The sequence below is a fragment of the Neomonachus schauinslandi genome, chromosome 8, assembly GCF_002201575.2.
Source record: "Neomonachus schauinslandi chromosome 8, ASM220157v2, whole genome shotgun sequence".
NCBI classification, from domain to species: Eukaryota; Metazoa; Chordata; class Mammalia; order Carnivora; family Phocidae; genus Neomonachus; species Neomonachus schauinslandi.
Window position 1 is genome coordinate 145,775,192 of NC_058410.1, and position 12,740 is coordinate 145,787,931.

Sequence of the window (12,740 nt, forward strand, 5' to 3'; positions counted from 1 at the left end):
CCATCTAGAAAGATCTGCGTGGAGGGAGTTCGGTCAGGACCCTGTGATGATATTGCGCGGGGGCACACGGTGACTGCACTCGTGGTGATGAGCAGCGCGGACTGCGCGTGACTGCCCGTCCTCCCTGTTGTACGCCTGAAACGCAGTAACACTCTGGTCCGCTATGCTTCAGTAATAAACAGTTTCTTAAATCTCTCCACGGAAAAAAACCATAAACGCAATGTCAAGAGACGAATGACCAAATGAAATCGTAAAAACAAACATGTTTACAGCTATCATCAAATTCAAAGGGCCGATTTGCCGACATAGCGAGAGTGCTTACAAATACAAAAGTAATACTAACTTTAGGTAGAAAATTGGGCAGAGTAAACAGACACTTCATAGAAAAACTACAAAATATCTCTAACTCATAAGAAGATGCTCAATCTCACTCACATGACGAAAATCCCATTACAATGATACTGAAATCAGATGTCCGGATGACTAGAGGACAGGGCGGGGCCTTTCCCCGGGGACCCCACCTGCACATTTTAACTTGGAACAAAGTTTAAACCACTACTTAAGTTTTCACATGATTTAGAAGAGGGACAATCGGTCGCTAGAATGAAAGGAATTCTAGACTCAGCAAAACGTCTGGGCATCAAGGTGCCTGGTAGCTCAGTCGTTAAGTGTCTGCCTTCCGCTCAGGTCGTGGTCCCGGGGTCCTGGGATCGAGCCCGCATTGGGCTCCCTGCTCAGTGGAAAGTCTGCTTCTCCCTCTCCCTCTGCTGCTCCCCCTGCTCATGCGTGCTCTCTCTCTTTCAAATAAATAAATAAAATCTTAAAAAAAAAAAAAAAAGCCTGAATCATGGTCCTAATTCCAGAGGTTTAGAGCTCCCTGTCTGGGGCCCCTCGGCCTGCATCCCGGACGGTGGGTCAGGCGTCCCAGCTGGGAGTGGAGGTGCACAGTTATTGGAGGGTGCTGTTACGGCCCCGTCTCAGGCCTACGTGCCGTAGCTCCTGCACAGAGTAGGTGCTCAGTACGTTTTTGAACGATTCTAGCTCCTGTAAAATATTGAAGCCAGGAGTCAGATGATTTGCATCTTTTCCCTCTGCTTGGTCCCCTGTTGCTGCCTCAGTCGGAGGCTTCCCTGCATCCTCCCTGCAGCCACCCTGAACTACTCACATCAGCTTGAGCCCCGCTCAGCCGGTTTCCTGCCTGAGGCCTTCCCGCGCGCACTCTTCGTCCCTTCAGGGCCCCCACGGACAGCTGGGCAGCCTGCCCACTGCACATGTGCAGCCCACAGAGAGGGCAGCCCTCCAGGGGAGGCCACATCCAGCCGTCCACTCTGCTCCGTGGCAGTGGAGCTTACGTGGGCCTGTGGCCCCCCTGAACCCCAGAGCCATCCACATCCTTCCCTCTGCTCCTGGTCTCCATACGGATTCTTGGATGCATCATCACCACCTCAAATTCAAGGTACCTTCTGAATTATTCTTACCTGGATTACCTGCCCCCCAGCCTGGAACAAGCAAAGGAGGGGGTCCTTCAGCTGTGCGTGGCCCTGTCTCTCCATGGGCCGCAGGGGGCGCTGTCCCCCAACACAGGACGCAGCTCCATGCACTTCTCTGGACCGGACAACGCTGCCAGGAGCCAGGGTCCCTGTGGTATTTCTTTTTTAAAAAGGATGGCTCCACGGAGGGCAGGGGGCTGGTTGAAATAGGCGGTGGGGATTAGAGAAGACACTTATCAGGATGAGCACTGAGTGATGTATAGAATTGCTGAATCACTGTACCATACACCTGAAACTAATAGGACACTGTGCTAACTACAGTGGAATTAAAGAACTTGGGGCACCTGGGTGGCTCAGTCCATGGAGCGTCCAACTCTGGATCTCCGCTCAGGTCATGATCTCAGGGTCCTGAGGTCGAGCCCCACGTTGGGCTCGGCTTGGGCTCCATGCTGGACATGGAGCCTACTTTTTTTTTTTTTTTAAGATTTTATTTATTTATTTGCGAGAGAGAATGAGAGAGAGAGAGAGCACATGAGAGGGGGGAGGGTCAGAGGGAGAAGCAGACTCCCTGCTGAGCAGGGAGCCCGATGTGGGACTCGATCCCGGGACTCCAGGATCATGACCTGAGCCGAAGGCAGTCGCTCAACCGACTGAGCCACCCAGGCGCCCGAGCCTACTTTAAAAGTAAATAAATCAAATAAAAAACTTAACTAAAAATAAAAAGGATAGCTTTAAAGCAGGCATTGTAATTCCTCAGGACAAGAGATTTCTGGCTAAGGCAAGTTAACTGTCAATGCGTAGGTCTGGGAGGGGAAGGGGGCATCCAGCGGTGCAAGAGGAAGAAGGGTCTAGTCCAGGAGAGTCAGCCTGCAGGGAGCCCGGGCCAGAGGGCCCAGGAAGGAGGCTTGCCAGGAAAATGTCAAAGAAGTAAGAACAGAACATCTAATACTGAGCCTTAAGGTATCTCTGGAATTATGAAAAGCAAGGTTGGGGGGAGCAGGGTCCCAAGATGGGAGACTCAGGAGACACGGAGAACTGGGCAGACACCTTAGGAGTCCCCCCCCCCCCCCCCCCCCCCCCCCTGCACTCTGGCAGCCACACGGCCTCCGGAGTCCTCTGTGCCGGCCAGCAACCGCTGACCCTCACTCCGCCTCGCCTGCACTGTGGGCTCCTGTTGCTTCTCAAGCACGCCTCCCTCTGCGAGTCTGGAACTGGAGGTTCCAAATCCCCCTTTACGGGGAAGGGGCTAACTGCGTAGCGCCATCCTTTTGTTGAAACAGGTGTTTCCAACCCAGAGCTGACAGTCAGCCCTGCACACAAATGCCCCTGGGGGTGGGGGGATTTGGCCCTTCCTACCACCCCTACAGTCAGAGTGTCCATGTAGGTCGGTCTGGCTGACTCTGCAGGACTCAAGGATTCTTTTTTTTTTTTTTCCAGCTTCAGTTAATTTTATTTCCTTAGTTTTTTAAATTTAAATTAAATTAAATTAACATATAGTGTATTATTAGTTTCAGGGGTAGAGGTCAGTGATTCATCAGTTGCATACAACACCCAGTGCTCATTACATCATGTGCCCTCCCCAATGTCCATCACCCGGCTACCCCCCCCCCCACCCCCCCCCCTTCTGAAACCCTCTGTTGTTTCCTGGAGTCCAGAGTCTCTCACGGTTCTCCTCCCTCTCTGACTCCTTCCCCTTCAGTTTTCCCTCCCTTCCCCTGTGGTCCTCCCCGCTATTCCTTATGCTGCACACGTGAGTGGATCATATGGTGTTTAGGACTCAAGGGTCCTTTAACAGCCTGGAGGAGGGGCTGGTTGCCTCAGTGCCCTTCCCGCTGTTGGGCAGAATCCGGAGCCTCCACCAAGGTTTGGGGGTTCATCAGTTCTTGCCGGGTGTCTCTGCATACAAAGGGCTTCCAGGAACACCTCTGCTGCCCACTGAGACAACTCACCCGGCATCCGGGACTAAAGTGCAAGTGTTTCAGATCAAACCCAGATCAACAACTGAGGAGATAAACATTTAAATAGAAGAAGATACTCCTAGATCTCTTGAAAATCAATTGATGAAAAAGAATAAACCTATAAACACATTGAAATTTTTAAAATTTCTTGTTGATTTGGCATGAAATACGGGCATCTACAAAGAATCTAGAACTCATAATACACTTTTACAACAACGAATTAAAAATAAACACACCAATGACCTTTAGCAATTTAAGGTGAGTCACCGCCCAAGAAAACCTCAGATGCCCTTAAATCGTACAGCTCACCTAAGAATGTCTTGATAGAAGTTTTCCCAAAGTTAACAATACTGAAAACGGACATTACCAATAATCACTGTAAAACTGAAATTAACTTTTCTAAACTTTCAATTTAAAAACCTCGTGTTAACCATGCTAGAGGAAATATCAAATTATTCATTCTTGTCAGAGAAAATGTATTAAAAATTGTTGTCAAGTAAAGATGGAATCAAAAGGTATTAAGCTAAAAATATAGGGGAAATATAGAGGTGATCAGACAGTTAAAAATGTGTTTGTGGATGTTTTGATGTTTGTGGTCAGCTTTTTAATATTTGTAATTTGCCGTTATTGCAAGTAAATATTCACTTTGGCTCCTAATTACATTTTCCCATTTTGGGATCCTTTTTATTTTTCTATTTTTTCCATTTTATTTTGCTGGGCTTGAACTCACCCCTGAGATCAAGGGTCAGATGCTCTACCGAGTGGGCCAGCCAGGCGGCCCTGTGTCCTTTTTTTGACGGGGGTCCGGCGATGTGTCAGCTTCAAGCCCCACCAGCCTGGGGCCTCCCCCCCACTCCTCCCGCCCAGGACAGTGTGGGGATGGCGAGTGCCCCGCCAGGAGAGTGGCTGTGAGGTCCTAACGCAGAACTGGGAGTGGCTCCAGGGACAGCGGCAGGTGGGTGCAGCGGCAGGTGCGAAGCGGGGTGCACGCCCCGCCAGTGCGCCCCGTGGCCACGCGCTCAGGAGCCTGCGCTCCGGGCTGTTTTCCGTCCCGCCCGCGCAGCTGCCGACTTCTAGGCAGGGCTCCACCTACACGGAAAGTGGGGCAATAGAATGAGGATTGACCCCAAATCCGTTGATTTTTAAACTCCCTCAGTCCCCCAGGAACGGGGGGCGTGCGCCCGGCTCCTTCCCGAGCGCGCCCACCGCCGCCCGCGCCCCAACCACCCCAACGTTCCCAACGGCCACCCAACGACAGACGGTCCCCTGACCAGGGCCACTCGGCCACCCTACACTCAGCTGCTTTCGGCCGCGGAGGCGCCGCCCAGGGGGACCGTCCGCCGACTGTCCGCGCCGCCACCGCCTGGCCTGCCCGACCGCGCACTCCGGTCCTGCGAACCTGGAGCTGAGCGCCATCTCCATCCTACAGATGGAGCGACGCGCCCCGGGGTCCTGAAAGGGTGCTCACCCAAGCCAGTTCTGTAAGTGACTCTGGAAAAGATCAACACTCCATTTCCCACCAGAGAGGCAGCCTCAGAAAACTGACCTTTTTCTCTGTGGGAACCTCAGCCCTTCAAGTCAGCCCTGCACCAATCCACTTAGCAAAAGCTCTAGGAACAGTTCAGCCCAAACCAGTGGGATGAAGAAGCTTTGTCTAGAAGTGGAGGCCTCCGAAATCTTTGCTCACTTACAGGTTTTTAATGCATCATTAACACCACTGAGTGTTTTCTGTTTGGCTCCTCTTTCTGCCTCTAGAGCTACTCAGCTCCAAGCTCCTGTCACATCCTGGTCTGCAAACTGAGACCTATCAGGGGCCCTAATGCCTCAGGGCAGCTCCTGATGTGGGTGTTGCATGGAAGCTAGAATTCCTGGGTGTGCAGCCTGGGTCTTTTGGATGCAAGACTGGGGGGCCTGGGGGGGCTGTGTGCGAGCTCAAGACTTGTCTACTAAAGGAAACAAAGGAAGGTCAGGTTTTCTGAAAGCCAACCCCTGAGAAACCAGAGCCTGGATCACAAAGGGTTTCCACCTCCACGGGTGCACTGAGGAATTCCAACTTCCTGCAAGTGAAGACAACTAAAAAGTCTGGATAAAATATTTTTAAAGTACCTGAAAAATTCAAAATTTGGGAAAGGAAAGGGTGCTATAGAGGGGAGCCAGGCACCTGGGGTTACTTCTTTCTGGGGACATTTGCTGATTTTGCAGGCTGCTGAGATGCCAAGCTGTATTTTGGGCAGCCTTTAAATGAGCTAGAAATGAAGTCCCAGGCCCCAAAATGTCGTGTTGACTTTGTTTAAGGTGACTCTTAGACAGTTCATGTCAAAAACGAAAATCTTTCCGGGGAGAAACTAACATTGTAGGCCTCGAACGATTTCTGCAGATACTTTTCCAAATATCTAGCTCACAAGCAAAGATAACCAGCACCAGAGGGAGAAGAGAGCAGGACTAAAGCAGACAGGAGACAACAGAACGAGGCCACAGGGTCTTCAGACATTGCGGTTGCTGGACGCAGACCATGCGCTCAAGGAAATCAAAGCCGAGCTGGGAAGATCTGGCAGAGAACTAGGAATTATAACAAGTGGCATAGCAGACTTGGGGAAAAAATTTTAAAAATGACTGAGATAGTGTTGGGCCCCAAAGTCGTAAAGTCGTGGGAATGGAGTCTGGTGGGCTTGCTGGTGCATCGTGAGCCCAGGAAGTGGAAAGATCACAGTGATTTGGAGAGAGTAGCTCCCTATTTCCTGTTCAGCCTCTTTCATGACAAAATGATACAGCCAAAAAAATAAAATATTTAATGTAATTCTCACTATGTAATTTAATTTTTAAAGGGTTATACACTTACTTTTTTAAAAGATTTTTTTTATTTGAGAGAGAGAGCACAAGCAGGGGGAGGGCAGAGGGAGAGGGAGAAGCAAACTCCCTGCGAAGCAGGGAGCCTGATGCGGGGCTCGATCCCAGGACCCTGGGATCATGACCTGAGCTGAAGGCAGACGCTTAACGACTGAGCCTCCCAGGCGCCCCTGACACTTATTCACTTGGTTCAATAATTAATACATAAAAAGATGTACATTGAGAAAATTTACAACCACCCTGCCTCTATTCAGGCCTCTGCCACGAACCCATCCCTGCCCCCACAGAGAAATTCTTTTAGTTTTCTGTGTGTCCTTCAGTGTTTTCTTTAAGTAGAAGTAAATCAAGTATATATTTGTGTTTCTCCCTTTTATTAAGCAAAATTTTGCGCACTAAACACTGTTGTATTTTCACTTAACAAGGTAGCCTAAAGATTTGTGTCACCTCAGCACATAAAGCCTCTATAAAATGGCTCAGGTTTTTGGGGGTTTTTTTTGTTTTTTAAGATTTTATTTGCCAGAGAGAGAGCATGTGAGAGCACAAGCAGGGGGAAGGGCAGGCAGAGGGAAAAGCAGGCTCCCCACTGAGCAGGGAGTCTGATGCAGGACTTGATCCAGGACCCCAGGATCATGAAGGCAGACGCTTAACCGACTGAGCCACTCGGGAGTCCCAAAATGGCTCAGTTTAACATAGCAATGAAAATCAGCTATTTTGCACCAGGCGCTGGGGTAGATGCTGAGGACATCAAGATGGAGAGACGTGGTCATGGGGGAGAAACTTGATTCTCACAGTCTTGAAGGGAAAGCTTGTCTAGAGTTTGGCTGGGGGCAGGATGACACTGTGCCGTGGACTCATTGTAACAGCGGCCGGGGTCAGAAGGCTTTGCACACTGCACGTTGCGATGCTGATGATAACCTGGGCGCTTCTGGCTGCCGGGCACACCGCTTTCCTTGCCACCTTGGCCAGAGCGCAGGGCTGTCTCGCAGGAGAACGGGGGAGCATTGTCCACTGCAGACTGGGCCTGTGCAGCTAAGGATCGGAGTGAGGGAGCCTGTGAAGCCACAGGGAAGCAGACAAACAGGGATGCATTCTTGTCTGCAATGAAAGCTGTCAGTTTTAACAGGCTCCTTACATTATTCATCTAAAACCAATAAAATGTAGGTTTTTTTGACACTAGGGTTGAAAAAATGACTAAGGACATTTTACCTCAATTAAAATAGTTGGGAGATTGAAATAAATATCCTGTAGACTAGAATAGTTTCTTTTCTGGGGAAAACTTCAGAGCCTTTGGCCATTCACCTTTTTACCCTACTCCAGGGTCAGAGGCTTCTGATCAAAGGTGCATTCTTTTTTTTTTTTTTTTAAGAATCTCTATGCCCAACATGGGGCTTGAACTCACAACCCCGAGATCGAGGTGCATGTTCCACCAACTGAGTCAGCCAGGCGCCCCCAAAGGTCCTGCATTATCTACAGGAAAGCCTCAAGCCACCCAGACATACCTTATGGAGGAGTTGACAGGCTTGTGGTTCTGTCCCCCCACCCCCAAATCACCCACGCCCCTGCCTAAGTGGAAAGATTGGGGAAGATGGAAAGGATTATTCCAGCTGATGGCCGAGGAAAATCACTTGTAGGGTCGCCAGATAAAATATAGAGAGGATACTCAGTTAAACTTGAATTTCAGATAATTTTGTTGGTATGTCTCAAATAATTGCATTATTCATTCTCTGAAATTCAGATTTAACTGCGTGTCCCGTACTTTTTATTTGCCAAATAAAGTAGGCAACCCTACTTGACAAATGTGGGTCACAGAGTATCCGTCCGACTGGACAAGACAGTTTGTCCTGAGAGGAGCAGAAGATGAGTTTGGGTGGAGGCAGGGAGGCCGCTGGAGACCCCTACCTGCCGGCCTCTGTTTCGGAGAAAACGGGAGTGGATGGAAGACTTGGTTTGTGAGTAATGTTTAGTGTGGGCTTTTTCTAATTGTAAAAGCAAGCCTGTTAACTGCAATATAGCCGGAAAGCACAGAAGAGAAGAAAGTAATTAGCCATAATTCCACCAGCCAGCCGTAACCTCGCGGACGTGCCGCTGTTAAGTGCCTCCCAGGCGCTGCTGGGTTACCACCCCTGGCCTGTTTTGGCGCCCTACTGAAAACTGGGCCCTTCCCTCCTCCTCCCCTGCCCCATCCTGCTTTAGTTTTCCTCCATCATATTCCCGTCTAACGGGCGCTCCGTCTGGTTGGCAGAGTTGTCCGGCTGTGCCCCGATGGCTGAGGTCACCAGCACCCAGAGCTATGTCTGGCAGGTAGAAATGCTGCCCAGAGGGCATGCGAGGGGGGGTTGGTGATGGAGGGAGCAACCAGCCAAGAGCATGACTGTGGGGGGTGGTGCAAGGAGCAGGGGGCACACCCCCGTGGGGAGCTGGGCACTCGGACCTGGGGGAAGATGCAGGTCGGCCTCTAGAACTATCCATGGGGGAGTAAGTCTGTGTGTCAGTTAGAGCTACCACAACGCAATACCCCACACTGGGTGGTTTCAGCAACGGACTTACTTGCTCAGAGTTCTGGAGATTGGAAGTCCAAGATCAGCGTGGTTTGGGCCTCTCCCCGTGACTGGCCCCCGGCCAGCTTCTTGCTGTGTCCCCACACGGCCTTTGCTGTGTGCGGGAGTACTGCTGGTGTCTCTGTCCTCACAAGGACACCAGTCAGAGTAGATTAGAGCCAGCCTCACAGGCTGTTGCGTTCCCAAGTCCTGTGAGTTAGGACTTTGACATATGCCTTCCAGCCCGTAGCTGTCTGCACAGAGGCCTGGAGACCTCACCACCAGCCTAAGCTCAGAAGGCAACCCCCTGCGCTCGAGTCCCCTCTGCTAACACCAGCTCTTCATCTGCCCCTCCCGCCACGGGACTCCTCCCGGAAGGCAGTCCCGTCTCTGTCTGTGGGTGCCTTTATCAAAACGTGGCTCTCCGAGTGGAGAATTACGAAGGGCTCTGTGCTGGGCTACGGACACAGTAAATCTGTGCTGCGAAGTCAAACAGGCCAATGTCTTCTGATAGGGGTCTGTTGAGATCCTTAGAGGCAATCCCATTTCCTGCCAGTCTTCTCTGATGTCATGTACTGCACAAGTAGTGTGATGACTGAGGGTGGGCAGACGGTGTTAGGGTTCTCCAGAGAAACAACCAATACAATGTCTGTGGAGAGAGCTTTAGGAAATGGGCTCATGCAGTCGTCCAGATGGCAAGTTCAGATTCAGTGGAGCAGGCCAGCAGGTGGGAGAGCCAAGGATGACTTGATGCTGCAGCTAGAGGCAGAATTCTCTCTTCGTCAGGGGAACCGCAACCCCCCACATCAGGGAGGGTCATCTGCTGTACTCAGAGTCCACTGATTTAAATGTTAATCTCACCTAAACACATCCTCACAGCAACATCTAGACCAAGCACCTGGGTACCGAAGCTTGGCTAAATTCGCACATGAAATTAACCAGGCCCTCACAAAGGCCAATCCAATGATTTAAACAATCTCTTGATGTCTTCTTTGGAGAAAAATGTGTTTGTTTAAGTCTTCTGCGCATTTTTAATTGGATTATTTGTTTTTTGGGTGCTGAGTTGTAGAAGTTCTTTATATATGTTGGATGGTAACCCTTTATGATTTCATTCATATGTAGAATTTAAGAAACAAAACAAATGAGCAAAGGGGAACAAAAACAGAGAGGCAAACCAAGAAACAGACTCTGAACTCTAGAGAACACACTGATGGTCACCAGAGGGGAGGCGGGTGGAGGGAATGGGGGAAACAGGTGCTGGGGATGAAGGAGGGCACTTGTCCTGATGAGCACTGGGTAATGTACGGAAGTGTCAAATCACTGTATTGTACACCTGAAACTAATATTACACTGTATGTTCACTAACAAATTAAAATAAAAACTTAATTAAAAAAAACTTTTAAAGAAAGTTTCAAAAAGTGAACAATCTCTTTAGGTAACTGAGTCAAGTGAGGACTAAGTCTTTTTGGCTTCTCCCCCTGACCCTGCTAGCATCTATTTTGGAGCTGGGGTGTTTAGGCAGCCTGCGGTTTCTCCTGGCAGAGAGAGACAGGCGAGCCTGCCATGGGATTCCCCCATCTGCACTGACACGGCAGCCTCTAGATTATGCTCATGTCTTTTATTTTATTTATTTATTAAGTAGGTCCCATGCCCAGCATGGAGCCTAACATGGGGCTTGAACTCACGACCCTGAGACCAAGACCTGAGATCAAGACCTGAGCTGAGATCAAGAGTCAGATGCTTACCTGGTGGAACACCCAAGGGCCTCTTTTAATGGGTCTGTCCAGGTAAGAAAAGGAACAGCACATTTGTTGGATTTTTTAATCCCATTACCAATCCCTTTTTGAGCAGTTCAGTCCCTGTTATATTGCACGCACTATTACTTACAAACTGACTTTATTACCCCATGCGTTGACTTTTATGGTTGTTTTTCTTTGTTCTTTGTTTGCATGTATCTGATTTTTGTGGAGGACTTTCAGCTCTGTACTCCCTTTTAGTGGGGACAGATGATAACCTCACCCAATCTACCAATTTAACAAACATTTTAAGCATCAAGGTATTTTAAACAGAGCTGTTTTTATTTATTTGTTCCTAATTCCTATGTTTAATGAAGCAAAATCTGTCTCTCCTAGGGAAACCAGGTACAGGATTTCTCTGTGCAGGCTGTTCCTTTACCTTATTGCTACCCCACAGTCTCACCCTGAAGTCTGAAATCCTTTTACTTTTCTTATGATATACTTCCTAGTCACCAGTTGGTTGCATTTTCTGTCACTTGCCTTGATCCTTTCTGACTTAAGACTGTGACCATTCACATTCCTACCAGCAATGTATAAAGGGTCTCATTTTTCCACATCCTTATCAGCTTTGAAAATTAAAAAAAAAATTGCCTATCTGGTGAGTACAAAGTTTAATCTCATTACTGTGTTTGTATCTCATTATTTTAGAATTTAGAATTTTAGAATTTAAGAATTATTTTGAATATTTATTTTTACCTTATTTGTTTTTATATGTTTCCTTTTTAACTAAACTGTTTTATTTTGAAAAAATTAATATGGAAAAGAATAGAAAATCATATAAGCACCCTTGTAACCATAGCCCAGAGTTAACAAACGTAAACATTTTGCCACATTTGCTTCAGGTTTTTGTCGAATGAAATTAAACGTTAGAGATAAATTGGAGGCTCTACTCCTCTCCCTCTTCCTCCAAGTGCAAATGCAGTCGCACATCTAGCATGTGCCCCGGGCCATGTGTCTGTGTTTCTGTCACACATACATGGGGCCATGAACCCTACGGAGTATTTTGTGTTTTTAAATGTGTATAAATGATCTCATACTCGTTACTGTGTTGAGTCCTAACCGTATGAACAAATACAAATCCGTGGTTTTCCAGCCCAGGTTCTGTCCCCCAGGGCAGACATGAAGGACGTAGGAGGACTTTCCACCACTGGACCTGCCTTACAAGAAATGCTGAAAGGTGGACTTTAAGCTGAAATGAAAGACCACTAATTCGTAAAATGAAAACATAGGAAAATATACAGCACACTCTTAAAAGCAGGTATAGAGTCAGATTCAGAACATTCTAATACAACCACTTAACACTTGCATAAAGGTTAAAGGAAAAAAGTATTAAAAATAACCACAACTAGGGGCGCCTGGGTGGCTCAGTCGTTGAGCGTCTGCCTTCGGCTCAGGTCATGGTCCCAGGGTCCTGGGATCGAGCCCCACATCGGGCTCCCTGCTCAGCGGGAAGCCTGCTTCTCCCTCTCCCGCTCCCTCTGCTTGTGTTCCCTCTCTCGCTGTCTCTCTCTGTCAAATAAATAAATAAAATCTTTAAAAAAACCCCCATAACTACAGTAACTTGTTCATGGATACACAATATAAAAAAATGTAAATTGTGACATCAAAAAACATAAAAGGGGGGAGTAAAGGATAGTCTTTTGTATGTGATCAAAAATAAGTTGAGATCAGTTTGAAGCAGACTGTTACAACTAGAAGATGCTTCAAGAGATCCTCAGGGTGACCACAAAACAAAAACGTCTCATAGGTACCCACAACATAAAGAGAAAGGAACCTGAGTGCGCCACCACGGAAAATCATCAATTCACAAAGGAAGGGAGCACGACAGAGGAAAGGAGCTACGAAACAGACAGAAAACAATTAACAAGACAGGAATAGTCACTCCTTACCTATCAACAATTACTTTAAATTAGTCAGTCAAGAGGCACAGCATGGATTACTGGATTGACAAACCAGACCCAGTGATCAGTGCTGCCCACAAGAGACTCCCATGTTGGTGGGAATGTAAGTGGGTGCAGCCGGCGTGGGAAAAAGTATGGGGGTTCCTCACAAAAGTAAAAGTAGATTTACCGTACAATCCAGCAATAGTATTGCTGAGTATTTATCCAAAGA